This window comes from Anas platyrhynchos, chromosome 2 (genome assembly GCF_047663525.1).
Source record: "Anas platyrhynchos isolate ZD024472 breed Pekin duck chromosome 2, IASCAAS_PekinDuck_T2T, whole genome shotgun sequence".
Taxonomy (NCBI): Eukaryota; Metazoa; Chordata; class Aves; order Anseriformes; family Anatidae; genus Anas; species Anas platyrhynchos.
This window is the reverse complement of record NC_092588.1, coordinates 62,342,907-62,348,906: the sequence shown is the minus strand read 5'-3', so window position 1 is coordinate 62,348,906 and position 6,000 is coordinate 62,342,907.

The following is a 6,000-nucleotide window of genomic DNA, read 5'->3' as shown; positions in this document are numbered from 1 at the left end:
CTAATAGCATCCTGGCAAGAAAAATGGGGAAAAAAAAGAAGCTCTATCAAAGCAAACACAGTTTCAAATATCAGTGTTACAACAACAACAGCTTGGGAATGAACAACCTACTCAGATTTTTCGATAAATAAACTTCAAAACCTGACTTGTCTAATCAGAATTTATTATTATTTTGTTTTAAAATTATTTCCGTAGTGTTTTTTTTTTATTATTATTATTTTTTCTCTTGCGTTATTTGTCAAGGTAATCTCTCTGTTGATGAATCTTTGCATGCTTGATAGAGGCATGCAAAGAATCAATGCAAAAAAATTACAGAGTAGTCTATGTAAGTGAGGATCCACCAGTTTGCCCTTTCATACATTTACCCACAGAGCCTTTGGAGTCACTAGAAAGCAAAGTGTAAAGGTAAGCAAATATAAAACTTAGAGCAAAAGCAAGCCCTAATTTAGAGAAGATTTGACTCTTGCATTGTTTGGACTCTTTTTTTTTTTTTTTTCTTTTTTTTTTTTTTTGTGTGTGTGTGTGTGTGTGTGTGTGTGTGTGTGTGAATTGTGTTGTCAGCCAGGAGGACAAAGATTCAACACAGATGTTTGGTTGGTGTTCAAGACATAGAAGCTTTAGCCAGTGTTTTACATAACAGAGGGTTTTTTTATTAGATCTTGTCTTAATTTGCCAATGCTGTAAGTAGAACTGAAGGTCTTTTTTGCTGTGAGCTTTTCTGTTTTGAAGAGGTAAAATTTCTATCTTATGACTCTTATCACCATACTCTCTTGTTTCTTGATTGTTAATATTTACCTCTGGGCACCATTCAATCACTTAGCAATACAAGTCTGATCCCTATTAGATGCAAACATATGACTGAATTTCCACTGAAATGCACAATGTGGAGTTTATGTCAGTTTATGTCAGCTTTTACACTATTTGCAGGACTTTATTCAACATAAAGTTTGATAATAAGAAGTTATCCTGTCGACTTTTTCTGAAACAAAAACAGGAGAATGAATTCTTATCAGCAATTTGTACCATGAGGCTGTAGACTTTCAGATCTTGGATGATGAGCCTAACACTAGATTTTGTCATCAGCTGGCCTTGTTTATATCTATTTTATGTTTACAGTAATGAGCAATGTTCCAAGTCCGCCATTTCAGTTGGAACCAAAATGCATGAGATAAAATCCATATGCAGAGCGATAGAAATTCTAACCAGTGTTGCTAAAAAATACCATCAGAAAAATGTGTTTTCACATCACATGAAAGTCATCATCACAGATAAATTATGACAGACATTATGAAAAAACAAATGTTTATTATCCGTGCTATACTAGAAAAATTGGACATGTAGCTGCCCGTTGGCTCTCTAGAGAAATAAACTCTCTAAATAGAAAAATAAACTTGTGATTTCTCACCCAAACTGATGAGATTTGAATAATCCCTAATCATCTCATATAAACCTTATTTAACTTTTTTCTTTCTTTTTTTTTTTTTTCATTTTTTTTCCCTGTGCTACTTCTAGGACACAAACAAGAACGTTGCAAAGATCATTAGGCAAATACTTTCCTCAGAAACAAGCCCGTAAACTAATCTGATGGATAATGATATATCCTGATATATTTTGAAAAACAAACAAACAAACAAACAAAAAAACCAACAACACAGGCATCTTTTTACAGTATCCTCAGATTTATTAGGTAAACAGGAAATATTTGCTACCTTGTACAATAAAGCATATTTTATTTGTTCATTATACTTTGTAGTTATGAGCATACAGTATTGTCTTATATGTTCGACTTCACCAAAATCATCTCTCAGCTCCTAATACACAATGAATATGTGAAAATTTCATATGGAATAAATATTTGTAATATCTAGTTTTGTAGACACAGCAATCATCTGCTCTTTCACAACTGCACAATGCTTATATTAAATTCCTACAGGGTTGTCCAGTCAGCTCTGTATCATTAGTACAAGTTAATTACTGGCTCCATCTTATGGTTAAAGTGTTGATGAGTTTATGAATAAAAATTCGAATTATTTATCTCGTGACCCTAAGTCACTGTTCCTGCCCAGTCCCTGGGTCTCCCGCATGGCCCAGGTCCCCATGTCAGCCACAGGGCTGTCAGCCCCTGCCCCAGCAAGGTGGCAGTGGGCTCCATGTCCCTTCAGCTCTGTCCTGCCTGGCTGTGGGCCTGGCTGAGCACATCACATGGATGGAGACCTCCTGGTCCAGACCCAGGGCACTGTCTGGCCATCAGTGGGTGTTGAAGCCCACTGCCCCAGGCAGAGAGAGGACTCGATGGGCCTGTGCACAGAAGGAGATATAAAGAGATTTCAGCTTACCCCAAATGGATCCAGAGAAGCTCAAACCTGCCCAGACTAAGGTCTAGTAGCAGGAGTAAGAGCAGACTTTCTGCTGAATCCTTTAAGGATGTGACTCTGGCATTTTAATTAAAATGATGAGCTCACAGATAGCAGCCTGATGAATGTTTTATGTCAACTGTTGATGTCTTTAGCACAAGACATTGCTCAATTTTCTCTTAGAGCCTTTTAAGATTTTCCTGTGTGACAATTTCCTCTAGTTGTATCTGAAAAAAAGGCCATGCAAAAAGCTAAGCATCAGTTTTTATTCATGCTCATAATGTAGCACTTTTTCATCTTTTAGGTTATTAGTTCTACTCCAGTTAACTGGAGACATCTGATCTAGATAAATGTAGTGGCATTTTGAAACATATCTGACCCCAACACTGTTGAGTGTTGTTCTAATATTTGTTTTCCTTGATTACTAGGTTATTTTTTAAACTGTCTTTGACTTTAGAGCCACTTCAGTTAGGGTCACAGGAACTCTTGAGTGTCTTCATTTGGCAGAGGAAAGGAGGGGTGAGTTATGATTAAATTCACCATCATCTATCTGGGAAATCAAAAGGTATGTGTCCATTAGATTTAAGAAGGAAAGGAGCTGTTTAACTGTCTAAAAGTTTCATACACAAGCTCAGGAAATAATACTTTGGGGCCTCAGAATTCTTAGAAAACTCTTTTTTAGAATTTTATTTTTTTTTTTCCACAATAAGCTGATATTTTTAATGCAAAGATACTTTATTCTTCAAACATTCTCCCTTCCACCCAGACCAAATCAATACAGAGCAGGGGATAAAGATTAATTTGAAGAGCTTGCAAATAAACGTGCCAGGGAGATCCTACATTTCCTACCTCTACTCACTAAAGAAAAGAACTATAAAGATCAAAATAGGATCTGGATAGGATTAGGATATAGGGTAGGATTTTCTCTGGATCATGGAGAACCTACTGTATTAAGATTAATTTATATAGATTGCAGAAAGAGGCAGAATATTTCTCCAAGTCATCATTTCATGCTTCAGCTGCATGTGGAATGTTTTGAGTATTCCCTGTGTATCTGACTCTTAAAGTCACTAATCTCACATTAAAAAACATTTTTTTTTTCCAAAAAAATATTGTGACATGCTGAAAGAAACACTGTACACTTAGTAATGCAACTCTGCGAAAAGGACATACTTTGTTCTAAGTTTACTAGAGTAGTAACACATTTATGTATCAGAATTCTAACTTGCATTATTATCTCTGTTTGAAGCTTCTCTTTATCACCCTTTGAAGTATTTGTCTCCAAGACACATTTTTAGTCCTCTTCTTGGACTGCCACTTAGCTTCTGAGATCATAAATGCAAACTTTTAACTTAAAACAAACAAATATTTAATATTCAACATTAATAAATATTAATAAATATAATTAATACACATAATATAATATCGTGTGTATAATTAATATTAATAAATAGAATTACCATACACACTTCAATATTTAATGTTAAATAAATAAATGAACAGTAAATAACTTTGTATTTGTTGAAAACATAAAATGAGTGTCTGAAGTATGAAGTTAAAGTTGTGCTGCTAATTCTTTCTATTGTTACCGTAGGTTTCTGAACACTGGCCCTGGTTTAGGAAGAGTTTTGAAGAACATGTGCTGTTTTTCTTTTCTCTCTCTCTCTCTCTTTTTTTTTTTTTTCTTTCTCCTCTGAAAGTACAGCATCAAGGATTGTGGAAACCCATTTCTGGGTTTCAGGAGTACTGCTCCAGTAAAAACAGCAAAGTGTATTAGATGCAGTATTTAGGATGTGCTATGGGCTGAGCTTGTATGGAAAAAATAAATAAATTCAAAGCATCCAAAATTTTTAAGACCTGCCAGGAGTGAGGATGTACTGGCCTGCACCAGGTAACTTTGAGAGGTCTGTCACTAGCAGAAGTCTTCCATTAGTTATATGTATTAGTTACACCATCATTTTCTTGCACTTTTCTCCTACTCAAAATAGGATAATACTATTTTTAACATCAATAAAAGTAGATGTTGACAAACAATAAGAGATTAGGATACAAAACAACAACAAAAGAAGAAACTCTGAAGACAAATTTACCAAAATAAGCTTTAAGAATGTAGCAGATAGCTGTTCTCAGTGATTTAACCAAGGCTCAACTTGGTTGACTGCAGTCACATAGCTCTTAGAGGTAAAACCTTATAACACAATTAACTTCACTGAAAACATTGTTAGAGGTAGTGAGGATTAAGCACAGCAAACAGACACGTGGAGCTACATAATGCTTTAGACACCTACTCCAGGCTGCCTGTTCCTAGTTTAATGGAACAGAATGTCTCAGAGCTCCTAATGAGTTGATAATGCTTGCAAAATAAGATGTTCCGGTGACATCTGTTTGATGTCTCTGTGGAAGATTTATTTGATTTAGACTGGTCTATTACGTTTGGATAAACCAATAGTTTCTCTCACTTGCAGAGGTATATCATAGTATTAGAGCTGGCAACCACTTCAGCAAGATTTAGGGATAGATGCAATTATATGTGTTTGATTTACTACTACTACTACTACATGTAAAAGTATACTTCAAATATCATATAAATATGTCAGATATATCAATAACTAGTTTGGTAGAACTGTGATCTGGATTTTTTAAATAAAAATATGACTCATACGAGAAAAGGAATGTTAAGTTAATAATTAAGGAAAAAAAAGTTAACTGTTAAGGAAAGTTAAGTTAATACAAAGAATAAAGTAAAACCTAAAACTACACAATGATAAAAAATAGAGAAGAGAGAACAAATGTTCTCCACTTTTTGCAACTGGCCTGATTAATATATATTGACTGCCTCTCAGACAGATTATTTTCTAATTCCTTGACTGAATTACCAATGGTATCATGCAATGTTTTGCATTTTTGTTATAATACATCACTTTTACCTGATTTTTTAGAATTGAGTATGTTACATTAAATTGGCATCAAATGTTGTCACAGAATATTTATGCATCATCTAGATATTTCTGGATATATCATTACTTCGTAAATCCATAATCTCTAACAAATGATCATCCTTTACTTAGTCTTTCCTCTCTTTTTTCTTTTTTTTTTCAGCAGTAGGGAGTCGAAGAGGTTTCATGAATTAATTTAAACCTTCAATTTCAAATTCTTCAAACGAGAACTAATGGGGTCAAGTCACATAGTGATAGACATTGGAGCTTTCTTGATATAAAGGTCAGATTTCATGACATCAAAAGCTTATTGGGAGATTTTCTTCCTCCTTAGAGCATATTTCATTTTCTGTCTTCACAAGAGTGTCATTCTGTAACATGGACAAAGACTGCACACACAGCAATTTGAACATGATTTTGTGGTGGGAGAGGGAGTTGGATCCAATTTCCACTGACATAATTGGAAAGATTCACTAATTCCATGGGAAGCTTAAAGAAAAATAAATGCATAAATAAACTGCTAGTAAAATTTGCTGACTGATAAATCATAGAAGATTCATCCTTGCCAATCCATCCCAAAACACTGCACACTAGAGAACTGTCCAAAAGCCGAGTGATAGTTTACAGGCCCAGTGTCATAATTGTTCTGTTCAAATAGAGAAACTGAAATCCCACTTATTTCTTTGAATACCTTTTACTGTGATATATTC